The sequence below is a fragment of the Macaca thibetana genome, chromosome 11, assembly GCF_024542745.1.
Source record: "Macaca thibetana thibetana isolate TM-01 chromosome 11, ASM2454274v1, whole genome shotgun sequence".
Taxonomy (NCBI): Eukaryota; Metazoa; Chordata; class Mammalia; order Primates; family Cercopithecidae; genus Macaca; species Macaca thibetana.
The window spans coordinates 63,548,147-63,563,846 of record NC_065588.1 but is presented as its reverse complement, the minus strand read 5'-3'; positions in this window follow the sequence as shown (position 1 = coordinate 63,563,846).

Genomic DNA, 15,700 nt, shown 5'->3' with positions numbered 1-15,700 from the left:
AGAAATTTTAATATAGTGAAAAGAGCAATGGATGATGTTAGCAAGTCTTAGCCCTGCTCTGGGAAAGGTACCTAATCTCCCTGGTTTGATTTCCTCATACGTTGAAAAGGGGAATTGGGCCAGATGACCTCTTGATCTCTTCTAGCTCTAAAATTATGGAAATGAATGATTCAGTTCCTAGACAGAGGCTTCAAGAATGCTAAGGAGCTGAGTATCTGTTCCCAGATGACAAAGTTGGCAAAGTTTATATCGGACTTAGATAAAGGTCTTTCTATTCACTACTCCTTCAGTTTAATCCTTCTTCTGAAAGACAGTACAGTATTTACCTCCTGCCTAGTATTGTGAACGTGAATTTGTTTATACAATCTCATGACTCTGAGATCTAACTCTAATTCCATAAATAGAAGTGTATAGTGTTTACTAATGGTGTTCCCAAAAACATCATGCTTGGTGAAAACGTTCTAGGATCAAATAAATTTATTTCTCTTTTTTTTTTCTTTTTTGAGACAGAGTTTCGCTGTTGTTGCCAAGGCTAGAGTGTAATGGCACGATGTCAGCTCACTGCAACCTCTGCCTCCCAGGTTCAAGCGATTCTCCTGCCTCAGCCCCCTGAGTAGCTGAGATTACAGGCATGTGCCACCACACCCAGCTAATTTTGTATTTTTAGTAGAGACGTGGTTTCTCCATGTTAGTCAGGCTGGTCTCGAACTCCCGACCTCAGGTAATCAGCCCACCTCAGCCTCCCAAAGTGCTGGGATTACAGGCGTGAGCCACCGTGCCTGGCTGGATCAAATACATTTCTGAAATGCTGTACTCAATATCCTCTCCTTAATGTTTCACATTGCAGAAGGGTGCATTAAAGCCTAGAAAGTCAAATGCTAAAGAAAGCCTACTTAACTTTGCTTGCCCTAGCATTTCTCAGCGGTGAAGTCTTTTTTCTCTGGAACATTTATTTTTATTTTTATTTATTTATAGGGATTGATTTTTGCTTGTAAATCAGCTGGAAGGTTCTGCTGATTGGAGTCTGGCTCCAGGAGTGGAGCTGGGCTTGCTCAAGTGTCTGTGCTCAGGGCCTTTCCCGGTGCCAGAACCTTGGTGAGTGCAAAAGTTGCTTGTCGATGAGTATGGCTCTATCCACCAAATTGGAAGAACACGATCTGCCAATGAAGAGAATGCCAGTAGCATATAAAGAGGGACGAAGATAATTATTAAGGAGTCTTAACTATAACTTTGAGCTTGAATCCAAATATCCCTGAAGTCTTCCATCCTGGGCTTCCCAGTAACAGAAACTAAAAACCTCCCATTGTGTTTAATATAGTCTTAATTGGGCTGTGCCACTTACAACCCAAAGAGTTCTGACCAATACATCCATGTTAATTGTGGACCTTTAAAAAATAAATATCCATTGATGATTTAATCAAAGAGATATTCTTTTAAGGGGGAATTTAGGAAGATTAGTTTTCACAAACTGTTTGGGAGAGATAATAAACTGCTGAGATGAAGTCCAGCTGGCAAGGATTTCATAATTTAGTTCCTGAGGATAAAAGGAAGGAAAATCCTATTTTCCTGCACCACCGCTGATATTCAGTTGGTTCACACTGGTACAGCCATGCTGGTTATTTAATGCCAGCATCCATTCTGATAAGTGGTATCCACATCTTCTAATTGTTAGGTATTTTGATTATCACTGCTGTCCATATCTACGCTGCAACATATTTTCAACAAAGTGAAATTGGCTAGGAATATTTTAGAATTCTGCTTTCTGTCTACCTGTGATGTGTAACCTCAATTTCTTTCACCTTGGATATCAAGATGCAACAGAATAAATTTGTCTGCAGCCTGGATGAACTTCCTCCCCACAAGAGGGACTGACTTTCCTCATTCTTCTCTTTTAACCCGGTCATGCTGAAATCATCAGAGCAGAGCCAGGCAGAATGCAAATGGCAGCAACATCCAGACTCTCATAGACACTGACTGGAAGCTGACCTCTGGCCATAGATGCCAGAAGCAGGAAGGCAAGGAAGGGACTAAGGAGAGGCCATCAAGAAAATGAAGGTACGATAAACTGCAAAAATTGCATTGGCAAGGCATGATGTACCACTGAGTCAACGTACATTTCCAACAAAATCCTGGAGGATAAGCCCGCAGAACACACAGACTAAAAAGATGGCAGCTCCCCACCCCAAAACACCTTCCCTGCCCACCAGCCTCTGCTCAAAATTCCACCACACAAACTCGATTATTTTATCTAAGGAAAGAATCAAGCAGATGAACTATGATTGAAGCTTATTTTATAATAGCAACCATTTAAAAACAACCTCCATGTTCGAACTGAGTCTGCTTTCCCTGACTGGCTAAATTATGATGTGCCCATACAATGGTGAGGCAGGAGAACAGGATCTGGAGGCAGGGAACCTAAGATCGATTTGGGACTAAGTCAAAAGGAAAACCTCAACTTTCCACAACTAAGAAACAAAAGTGCAGAAGGCTACTCCCTTTGTAAACCCTCCACCCACTTTTTCTGCCTGGCAGATGGAAAATTGAACATATCTCTGATTGGTTGCAGAAAGCACAGGACTATAACTTTTGTAACTTCACTTTAGCCTCTGATTGTGGGCCACACTTCATTTACATAGGGTGTACACCAAGTAACCAGTGGGAAACCTCTAGAGGGTATTTTAACCCCAGACAATTCTGTAACCAGGCTTTTGAGCCCCTATGCTCGACCAGCACCCACCCTGTGGAGTATACTTCCATTTTCAATAAATCTCTGCTTTTGTTGCTTCATTCTTTCCTTGCTTTGTTTGTGTGTTTTGTCCAATTCTTTGTTCAAGATGCCAAGAACCTGGACACCCTTCACCAGCGACAATGGAATACTGTAATTCCATTGAGCCCAGACAGTGTCACGTGCCACTCCTACCTACATGGGATCCTGGGGACACTCATAGGTTTAGTTGAGACTATTACTATCTTGAACAAAGTCGGAGTTCTCCTCATCAGAAAGAAGTAGAAATGACAACTCGCTGCATCTGCCGCACAACTTTAATATCCTGCAATATGAGATTGTTTGAGAAACGAATGTACAACCACATGATGGAACTCTCTACGGATGTCTGATGCTAGAGAAAGAATAAAAGGGAAAATTATATGGTAAATGTTCTAGACATTTTAAATGAAAAAAGCATTTTCATTTAAAAATGAAAAAGTTGAAAAAATGTAAATAATATGATCACATGTGTGTATATGTTTGCGTATGGATGGGTATGTATGTATCTCCTAGTACATGCATAGAAAATCTGTGGAAGAGGCTGGGCGCAGTGGCTCACGCCTGTAATCCCAGCGCTTTGGGAGGTTGAGGCGGGCAGATCACGAGGTCAGGAGATCGAGACCATCCTGGCTAACACCATGAAACGCCATCTCTACTAAAAATACAAAAACATTAGCCGGGTGTGGTAGCGGGCACCTGTAATCCCAGCTACTCGGGAGGCTAAGGCAGGAGAATTACTTGAACCTGGAGATGGAGGTTACAGTGAGCCGAGATCCTGTCACTGCACTCCAGCCTGGCCACAGAGCAAGACTCCATCTCAAAAAAAAAAAAAAAAAAAAAGAAAAAGAAAAGAAAATCTGTAGAAGAATACATAAGAAAGCATTATTGGTAGTTATTTCTGGAAGATAAGACTGAGAAGGAACATGACATTTACTTTTCACTTCAATCCATAGTATTTCTCTTGTCAATAGAATCAGAGAATTTATTGGTATAAAAATACCCAGGGCTCTACTGTGGTAATTTGGAAATTTGTTTCCAGATAGGTCTAAATACAAAACACTCTGGAAAAACCTGCCTCAATCCTGTCCCCGGGACCCTCAGCAAGGGGCCTGTTAGCCACGATTCCACTTTAGCAAAGAAGCACCATCAGAAGAAAAAAACCACGCACCAGCCAGGACTCTACCTGAGGGAGAAGCCCACCAAAGGCTTTAGAGGGTAACACAGCAGTTGCTCTCCAGGTTACTTTTTTCTCCAAGGTAAGGAATACACTCCTAAATGTTCCTAAACTCATTTTGCTCATCTGATTTATTGTCATAACCCTCAATAAAAGTCCTCCTTTGTATTTAAGTTAAAACTCTCTATGTAACCTATAATTCTAGTTCTATCAGGCTCACAGAAGGTTGGTCACCATCCTCCCTACTGTAATTAAACACTCAAATGCCTCCTAAGGACTGGAGAAATTAAACCTATATATCTAGGACCCAGGAGCCAAAACCATAACAGCTCAGACAAAAGCTTAAGGTTTTTTTTTTAAGTTTGTATTTTATATTAACAATTTGTGAGCATTTTACACTCTGCTCCATGATATAGCTATAACTGATTCCCACTAAAATAATTTCTTCCTCTCCGCCTCTCTTCTGGAATATTTGACTAAATTGATATTCCGGGAAGATGTGTCCTGTTTTCGCAAAGGCCACCCCCAACACTGTATTCCCTCATATGACCTCATCGCTCAGGCTTTTCTACTTTTAAGTCAACCATTTCTAATTATCTTAACCCGTAGACATAAGTCCCAATTTTTCAATCCTTTAAATGTTCCCATCATTTTCCTCCAAAGCCTATTTTGTGTATCACTAACTCTAAAGTAATATGCTCTAAAATTCACTGCAGTACTCCAGTGAGATGCTGTTGGAAAGGGTCTGAATTTATGCCCCCACTTTCTCTCCCCTCATATTCGTACACCCACCATTTATTTGTAACTCTGTACTTCCTGAAAGGAAGAACACATTCAATAATCAAGCCAACTAGTACTGCTGAGGCTTTCTACTAAAGACTTGTAGATCTTTGCACAGAGCACAGCAGGACCGATTAGTATGCCAGGGTGAAGACACTGAAAAAATACACTAGCAAAGTCCAAGGGAAGTTGTAAGAGACTGTGTGAGGTTGAGAATAGAAAATGGGTTCATCAATTAAGAAGAGACACAGGAAATTGTGCAAGTATATGCATAAAGTGAACAGCCAAATGGTGAGTTTCACCCCATGTAACACCCAGCATCTGTCCCGCTTTGAAGCCCTTACCTTTAAGCAGGCTGGCCTGCCCAGCGGTTCACACAGCCTCAGTGAGAGGGCATGCCAAGAAGTCTGCTTTGTTCCCTGGCCAATGCTGGACCTTCCTGCCGAGACATGCCTCACACTCATATTTCCCAGCCTGTTCTAATGACGCCAGCTCTCAGCTTCTCGGCTCCTGTCTCTGACTTTGCTCCTCTGTCGAATGCCTGATATTATTGTGTCTCCGGGACTAAGCCTTGGTTCCCTGAAATTGCATTCACCACAAACTACATGTGCTTTTAGCTGCTCTGGAGAACATCCCACCATTATCTAGCACATCCTCTGGACAAAACCCCGGTTGGACCTAGCCAGTAAGACTGAAGTTACTGCTGGGATAATCCCAGTTGCTGAAGAGGAAAACTATGTTTATCTATGCATACTAATATGACTGAAAAAACATTTTCTTTATTTATCTATGGAGAACAATGTCCCTAACACAGTCTGGGACAAAAATCACTTTACAAGGTTCTTTACAACCTTCTTCTGAGGAAAAAAAAATGACTATTCCTGAATAGAAATGCTGAAGCAATGTTATGATAAACTTCAATGAGATTAAGACCCCTTTTGAGAACTTACTCCCCATATCTTCAGCTGCGTGTCTGTCAGGAACCTGATGGTATTGAAACAGATGTAGCATTTATTATATTCAGTGAACACAGATGATCTAATCATAGCTGACCACTCTCTTTTTCTATAAAATGTCCTTACCCAAAGTAAATCTTTGGGTTTTGTTGGTGTTTGTTTTGTTTTTGAGAGAGGGTCTCACTCTGTCACCCAGGCTGGAGTGCAGTGGTACAATCATGGCTTGGCTTACTGTAACCTCAACCTCTTGGGGCTCAGGTGATCCTCCCACCTCAGCCTCCCGAGTAGCTGGGACCACAGATGCACACCATCACACCTGGCTAATTTTTTTTTTTAATTTTTTATAGAAACAGGGTTTTGCTATGTTACCCAGGATGGTCTTGAACTCATGGACTCAAGTGATCCACCCACCTCAGCTCAGCCTCCCAAAGTGCTGGGATTACAGGCATGAGCCACCATGCCCAGCCAATAGTAAATCTTTGGATTGTCCTGCAATCTCTGTTTGCTCGCAGCAAGTGTGAAATAAAATTTTGCTGCTATGACTCTTTACAAATTTAAACAAATTATTTAAAAATTTTTTTCAGGGATGGGGATCTCACTGTGTTGTCCAGGCTAGACTCAGACTCTGGGCTTAAGAGATCCTCCCGCCTCAGCCTCCTGAATAGCTGGAACTACAAGCATGTGCCATCACACCCAGCTCCCCTGAAAATTGCTTTTTATCAATGTGTTGAGTCTTTATAAAAACAGGTTTTGGTCACTGCTGAAGTTTACATTAGGCAATTTGTCTTGACTGTGCTTTCGACTGCTTTACACAGCCATTTGTTGCTTTGTTCAAAAACATCCAATTTCGTTTTGATAATGCATTAGAACATCTGCTGTCCTTTTAGAGCCGTTTAAGATGTTGTTGCTAGATTATTTGGAATGATTCAGTGTTGTGCTTAAAAACGTTGCCTGTTTACAGCTCTCTCATATTAACTCTTGCTCACCTAGAGTGTAGTTTGGCATCTGATATAACTCACTCGCTTCTCCCAGAAAAATCCTTTTACATATTTTTTTTCTTTCTGGCATTATTTAGATCCTGATTGCTGGGCATATTCCAAAACAACATCTTTTTTTGAAGAAAGGAACAATATTTTCTTATATCAACTAATGTATATGCATGCTTATTCATTATTAGTTCAAATCTTTATTACTATCCACTATAGGCAAAGTATTATTTACATTTCCTTTCCTGCAGAAATATGCATTAGCAGTGGCATAGGTAAAAGAAAAAGAGACAGATTCAGTGATACCACAAATCCAGACCACCTCATGTCTCAGAATTACGATGCACTTCTACTCACACCAGATGACATTGAAGCAAATGTATAAATACTGAAAAGGAATTTATAAATGTACTGAAATCTCTCAAAGAAGCACTTAACAGACATTACATTGTACAACCCACAGTAGTTGTCCTAAAGATCTTTTCTTCATAGTCCCACTTTTCAGAACACTTGCTTCCATTAAGTCTCTTTTCCACCCATCCAAGTGCCAGTAAGGATTTTGAATTTTCTTTCTCTCACCCAACTCCCTTTCTTGGTCTAACATCCCAAAGTAAATGTATTATGTTAAGCATAGCTCTAGGCCCTTTCTAGCCATTCCAGGTTTTGTTGAGCCTCTGTGGCTCTATTATTCTGATCAGTATAAGTCCAGGCCTGGAAGCCATTCCCCAATTAAGCGTCCTCTGCTTTATTAGGGGGCCAAGGAAAGACAGCAAAGCCTTTTTTTTTTTTTTTTTTTTTTTTTTTTTTTTTTTTTTTTTTTTTGAGACAGTCTCGCTCTGTCACCTAAGCTGGAGTACAGTGGCATGACCTCAGCTCACTACAACCTCTGCCTCCAGGGCTCAAGTGATTCTTGTGCCTCAGTCTCCCGAGGAGCTGGGATTACAGGCATTCGCCACCATGCCCAGCTAATTTTTATATTTTTCATAGAGATAGGGTTTCACCTTGTCGGCCAGGCATGTCTCGAACTCCCAACCTCAAGTGATCAACTGTCCTCAGCCTCCCAAAGTGCTGGGATTACAGGCGTGAGCCACTGCACCCAGCCGGCAGTAAAACCGTTGCTATTCATGTCATAACAACTTCACCTCCAGTAGAGCTGTCACACCAGGCAACATAAGGACCACATAAAGCTGCAAGATACCAAGGGCATCTAGAACAGTGAGCACCCATTTCTATTTGTGAGGATTAGCCAAGTTTCTTGGGCCAAGAGGTGGAAGTCAGCTCAAAGCTGATGCCTCCATCACCTAGAACAAGTCCAACCTGACTAATGGCTAGAAGTTTAAGATGGTAACTTGCCATACTACACCTCCCTTTCTGATACTCTGATACTCTGATACAAAGCCATTCTAGCTGCATTCCTCTCCTTTCTGTTCCTCAAAAAGTCCAAGCCCTTTCCTGCCTCAGGGCCTTTGCACATTCTGCCCACGCTGTCTGAAATGCTCTTCCCTGTCTCTTCTCATGCCTCGTCCCTCAGGCCTCAACTTATATGTAACTTCCTTAGAAACCTTCCTTGACCACCGACAACTGAGTTATCATCTCTCACCTCACCTGAAGAATGTACTACCTACGATCTTCAACCTCTAATTGTCTTGCGTATTTACTTCAATACAATTAGGCTGCAGTTCCATGGGGTCTGGGACCTATCTGTCTTATTCACACTATATCCCTAATCTTATGACACAGGAAGAATTCAGTCTGTATCTGTAGATAGATTAAATGAATGAATCCCTGCATTCAGATCAAAATATCCAAGGGGAAGAGGGGTGGTGGGGATCCTTAGAAATGCATTTCAGCATCTTCCATCCTGTTGGAAATCCATTTTACACCCAACAAAATTCCTTTACAAGAAAAAAAGAAAAGAAAAGGCTCTCCTTGTGTGTATGAGTGTCCTTGCAGCACTAATTTTAGAAATTCTCATGATACATTGCAAACATTTTAATCCCTGAACAAGCAGGTGGATGTAATTTGCCTGAACTCATGTTTCAGTGTGCTACCCATGAATTGGTAAGATCTTGCTTGCTAGTGGTGAGAACTCAAATTTTGGTGAAGCAATACTCCATCAACATATCTCAGAAAGCTTACTCCCTTGTGACCTTCTCTTTGCAATGATTTATGGGAGCTATAAAACAAATGCCCGGTGCTGAGAAATAAAATTTAAGAAAAAAAAATTAGTCTAGATTTTGAAAATGAATTGCCCTATGAAAACATAAACACAAAATGATGTTGCCAAAATATGACACAAAAATTATTTCAGTAGTTCTTGAATCATCTCAAGGATATGGTCTTATATTCTGAAAACTGTCATTCTTGACATCTGTCAAATGGAAACGGTGAAGAAAGTCAAAGACAAGGGTGTCCTCTAAAAAGCACTGCCATTTAAGAAATTTTTTATGATCAGAGTTCAAAGCAAGGAAATTTCAGTGAAGTACTACAGCTCATCTGGCTATGCCAAGATAGTGCTCCAGTTTGCAAAGAGAAGGGTATATCATAGGGATAGAAATAGGCCTGATCTTGCCTTACACTTGACCATCAGGGACAAGAAGAAATCTGCTAGAACTTTGTCTCTGGCATGAACGCCTTTGGACTTAACCTGAACCATTCTGATCTTTCAAGTTGCGTCTCCTACCACTTCCCAGCATATACCCTAAGTTCATACCATATTGAAATCCTCACACTTACTAATACATGTCCTGCTCCGTTACATCTCTAGGCCTCTGAATACAACATTTGTTCTATCTGTAATATACTTCCCTGGGAGGTGATTGGATCATGAGGACAGTTTCTCGCGGTTTAACACCATCCCTCTTGGAGCTGTCAAGATGACAGTTAGTCATCCCAAGATCTGGTCATTTAAAAGTGTGTAGCACCTGACCATCTTTCTCTTCCTCCTGCTCCTGCCATGTGACATTCCTGTTCCCCTTCACCTTCCCCCATGATTGTAAGTTTCCTGAGGTTCCCCGGAAGCAGAAACCACTATGCTTCCTATACGGCCTGCAGTACCATGAGCCAATTAAACCTATTTTCTGTATAAATTACCCAGTCTCAGGTATTACTTTATAGCAATGCTAGAACAGACTAACACAGCCTCTGAATACAGCCTTTCTTCTATCAAGTAAGGTACTTCCCTTTCCTTTCCTTTTCTATCGAGAAAAAAGCTACTCATTCCCCCAGGAATCTGCCCAGATACAACTTCCTTGGTGAAGTCTTTCTTTTTTCTTTTTTTTTTTTTTTTTTTTAGATGGAGTCTAGCACTGTCACCTGGGCTGGAGTGCAATGGTGTAATCTCGGCTCACTGCAACCTTCGCCTCCTGGATTCAAGTGACTCTCCTGCCTTAGGCTACCACACCCAGCTATTTTTTTTGTATTTTTAGTAGAGACGGGGTTTCACTATGTTGGCTAGGCCAGTCTCGAACTCCTGACCTTGTGATCCACCCGCCTCAGCCTCCCAAAGTACTGGGATTACAGGTATGAACCACCGCACCCAACCAGTGAAGCCTTTTCAAATTGCCTAGGAAATTAATGGCTTCTTCCCCTATGTTCTTATTGCCCTTTGGGGAAAGCTTGTTTATAGCACTTAGGATTTACATTTTAATGATTTATTCTGTGTCTTTCTTTTCAGCCAGGCTGTGAGTTCTCTGAGGCAGCCAACTTCATTCATCTTTGTATCTTTATAGCATGATAGCTTAACAAATGCCGACTGGCTGGCTAAAGAATCAGAACTGAGACTTCAGCTGTTTGACTCCAGCTGCTAACCTCTGGACTGTTAAGATAAAGGAAACTGAGTGTAATATATTGTAACATGCTGGAGATTTTTCCATTTACAGCATTCTAAAAGGTTTGTTACAAAAATTTGTAAGGAATTTTATATACCAAAGGAAGCATCAATGATCCCCTGTCTTCCATTAAATATGGACAGGCTGTAAATAAAAATTTTCTTCCCTTCAAGGGTATTTGAGCTTATACTCTATAAACAGAATTCAGAATCCTCTGGAGGTCCACCCAGCCCACTTCATCCAGCCTCTGTGTCCTGGGAGGTCTTAACACTTGAGAATGGTAAGCCCCAAGCCTACCAGAAGAGAAGACCAGTTGTGTAAAAATTAACTAATGAAGTCCAGGATCATATAAATAGAATTGTGGTATGTGTGGTTACTTCTCTTCATGAAGATTTACTATCTAACCTGAACAGACATGCTGCTGTGTGACAGGAATTTATTTACTGTTCAAATCTGACCTTTTCCCATGTGGTGGGAGATTGCATTTCACTGGGTGGCTTGGAGATTTATTGTACCTCTTTAGCTGCAGTGGCATTTCCTGACTGTTGGCTGCCGAGACCCTCCTAAACTCAAGTACAAAAAATCCTGACCTCGATGTCCCTCCTCCAAATGGGGGCAGATTTCTTGAGGGCAAAGTATTAATAGGTTTAAAGGACAAGCTTTATTGGAAGCAAGTGAAAGCACAGGGGACAGCGTAATGATAAAAACACACAGGTTGCCTTCTCACCTCCCATACAAACTAAGACAGATAAGTTCAAGCAGGCTTGAGACCCTAGGAACCCTGCAGGCAGGTGGCAGATGCGAGATCTGAGACCACAGGGAAATGAAATAGGCTCCTCTCTCCCTCGCCCCCTCCTTGATTGTCCCTCTACTCCATATCTAGGTCACAGCACCAGTTTTCCCAATCAGAGAAGAGTCTCAAAGTGGCTTCTGCAAATGGCACCAATCTCAGGTAGTCTTTAAGCACACAATGAATTAAGTGCCACGCAGCTCTTTGTATCCTGGGTATATTTTAAATTTCCTTTTGCTAAATTTTTATTTCTCTTCTTTTCCTTCACTGTCATCATTTCTATAAATTTGGTGATTCCTTTTTAATATTTTTGTCTGCAAATATCTGTAAGGAAATTTAAAACTTAACAAATCGGGCTAAGAAAACACTATATGTTGGTAATTGAGTTCACCAAAACAAAATGTTCCCAATTAAAATGAAATTGATTTAAGATAGGACCATGTTAACTGAGAAAACTGTTTATATGCACCAAATTCAAAACAAGTCACTTCAAGTGTAGCCTGCTTGGTTTCATTAGATTAACAGAGATTTATATCATAGACAGCAATTAGCCAAAAGAACGTCGTTTAACTGTGACATTGCCCTCCCACTGTGTGCAGCATGCGTCATTCATCACGGGCACATATAAAACCCCAAGGCACAAATGGGCAGGAAGTACCATGTTCTTCTAAAGGCATTTATTTTTTAAATTATACTCATTTTTAATTCATGTTGCCAGTTTATAATTCAAATTATAAAATTAAAACACTGGAGGGAAACCTAGACATTGTCTTGGATGAAGTTTTTCCAACCTCTTTTTAAAAGAAGAAACTTTCCCCAACTCGCCAAAACAGAGGCCCAATAAATAAAATAAATAGCAGAGTTTCCCACTCACTGAGAGGTCTTGAAGACCTATTTCTTCGGGGCCTTTTCCCATCCTTGCTCTTGCCCTGGCCCGCAGCACAAGAGCTTCCAGGACAACCCGCGAAATCTTTACTCAGGACGGTTTGAAAGCTGCTAATCTGGAAAGAACCTTTCACTTTATTTGAGGTGAGAAAAATGAATCCAACAGAGGTTAAATTACCTTCTTAAATTGACACAATTTTCTAATTGCTAACTTGACACTAGAACCCAGAGGTCTATACGACCAAACTGCTTCCCATCAATGCCCAGGTCTTTTCTGGAGCAGAATGCCAGAAAGCAAGCCTGGATGGAAAAAAAAAAAAAAAAAATATATATATATATATATATATATACACACACACACACACACACACACACACAAGCACACACATATATATATACACACACATATATAGTCATATATATGTATCTATATATAAAAAATATATATATAGTCAGCTGCCTCCTTTATTGACCAATATAGAAGTCACTTTTATTACACAATTTGATATAGCAGTTAATGAACATATGTTTTCCATCAGACATCACAATCATGGGGTTTCTCCTGTTAAAAATGGCGCTGTTATTCTATATAATCCAGAACACAGTGCAACATTTTGGTTGTCAAATTTGTAACATGAACAACTAATGCTGATTGCAGAGCATTTTAAAAATATAAGATGCTGCCTAATTTTAGAAATAAGAATAGAAAATTGTTCTCTCTAAATAAGAACATGAGTCCATGAGTCTTGCTGTGTAAACACTGCACGCTTCTCTCCGTGTCAGTGGCCCATCTCAGGACACAATTGATGTAATGTCACAGATAAAATAAGGTAGCAACGACACAAGGAAGAAGTCAAAATCTCAAGTTGAAATAACCTATGTAGAGGTTAAAGAGCAGCTGCTGGCTGTAGGTGCTCCTTATTTGTTCTCTGCAGTAAGCTTATTTTTCTCTCTATTTACATCAGCCCTAAATGTAAGGGAACTATTTCCTGCTACTGTTAATTTTACCTTGTTTGTCCTCAGGGAAAGAGAAAAGACATAAGTTATTTCCAGTGTAGGATGAAGTGATCCAGGCTAATTAAATGCAGCAAGAGCTAACTGATGGATTAGCCTTTCATTCCATTAGCCCACATGCATAAACTGAAGTCATAAACATTTAGAAAGTTCTTTGTCATTTATTTTAATGCTTTTTAAATGTGCTAAGGAGAAAAAATTTATGATGTGTTTCTACAGCATTCTGGTTATGAAGGTTCTATCCATCAATAACTAATTTATTTCTATAATGGAATACCAGTTTACAAATAATGCTTCACATATGAGGCATTAATGCAGAAGCCTCTAAATGTAAGGAATTAATGCGAGGTCTCTAATTATTGAAAAATATAGGCAAGAACATTTGGTGAAAAAATTGTATGTACTGAATTTCAAAACAAAAAAAAAAGAGAGAGAGAAAAAATGCTTTAGGTCTTTTAGAAAGATTTAAAAATCACATGGATTCAAATTTTTACCATAAAGAAAAGAGTTCCAAAGCTCAGTTTACCACCCACTTATTAAACGCCTAAATTCCAGTCCAAAGAATCTAGCTCCACCTTCACCAAGATTACTGTAACAGAATTTAAAGGATTACTAAAATAACTAACTCTGTAGCACAGTTGTGTGGAAGGTTTACCTTAATAAACCTATTAAGTCATAGTCACTTAAGTTTAACGTTTATGGTTCCAATAAATTTGAATTTTCAGTATCACCAGTACTTTGCCAAAATTGGTCAATTAGTCTGGATTTAGTTATTAAAAATACTTTAATAGAAACAAAAAATACAAATAATTTCTAATAATTCACTTGTTTTCCATGGTTACACTGCTTCAGCTTTGTCCCAGCTAAGCTTCACTGGATATTATGTTTTAAGACCCTGTTTGTATTTGTAAGGTAGCTGAAATTGATGAACATTTTTCTTCTCAGGCACAAATGGTAATCTTACAACTGATTACACAATTCCTTTGCCATAACCACCTAACTGACTTCTATTTTAGTTTTCATGTGGCCAATGTATCCTGACAAAAGAGAAAAAAATATGTAGAATTGGCCGGGTGCAGTGGCTCAGGCCTGTAACCCCGGCACTTTGGGAGGACGAGATGGGCGGATCACTTGAGGTCAGGAGTTCAAGACCAGCCTGGCCAACATGGTGAGCTCCGGTCTCTATTAAAAATACAAAAATTAGCCTGTCATGGTGGTGCACACCTGTCATCCCAGCTACTCGGGAGGCTGAGGCACGAGAATTGTTTGAACCCAGGAGGTGGAGGTTGCAGTGAGTTGAGATTGCAGCCACTGCTCTCCAGCCTAGGTGACAGATCAAGGCTCTGTCTAAATAAATAAATAAATAAATAAATAAATAAATAATGTAGAAGTAAAAAATACTTGCTCTATAGTGGGAAATATTAAAAGTATTAATTTAGTTCTCAACATTCCTTTATGTTGCAAGGACCATCCACCCCAGACAACGTAGAACATCCTAAGAATATCGACTAAGGATAGCACCTCTCATTCAATGTTTTCTAAAATGAATGCACTAAAAGCTGCTTACAGTAAAATTATTAATCATCTTAAACCACCAGCATAGTATTCAAAGACCTTCTTTGGTCTGTTCTACTTTAAAACTGTTTACTTCAAGTATGTCTTAATGGCTATTATTTATGCCAAAGACCATAGGAAGAACAGAAGATGGCATAAGATACAGTCTAAAACTAAAGAAACATAAAATTCTATTGAGGAGACAAGATATGCAGAAGTGGCCACGCACTTCCTTGGGCCTTGACCTGTTAAATGGAATACAACAAGGTACGCAGCTCAAGGGAAAGCCCGCCAGTGCTAGGTAATCTTGGGAGATAAGAGGACTCTAAGAGGCCTCCTGAGAAAAGAGGACCTGGCTGGCCCCTAACGAATGGGCTAATGGGCCAAAGATGGAGAAAGCAGGGAGGCATAATCCCGCATAGGAAGCCATAATAGCAAATCTACAAAGGTGGTGGTGACCAGGTCTCACTCAGGAGATAGCAGGGGAATTTTCCTAAAGAGAGTGCATTAGTCAGGGAGCAGGGACGATGGGGGAGAGGAGGGCAATAATAATAATACTATTCTTCTTATTATATATATAATAATACCATTATATATTATTATTATTATTAATTGAACATAATAAAGGGTCTCCATTGCTACAATGGTGTGTTTGAATTTCATCCGGCAGAGTAGACATTTAAAAAAATATTACATTATGTCAAGTCTTATCGCATTTATAGTTGAAAAATAGCCACAGGAGCATATTTACCTACATTTAAAAAAATGCCCAGAAAACAATCTGCGATGATACAAAAAAGGCTACTGTCAATGGTTGCCTCTCGAGTGGGCAGCAGGTCGAGTTGGAATGGATTAAAGAGGAACTTGCGCTTTGTATTGTATACACTCCTGGGTTTAATGATTTTTTTTTTTTTTTTTTTTTTTTTACCACAGGTTGTATTAATGTATCACCTATGTACTCAGA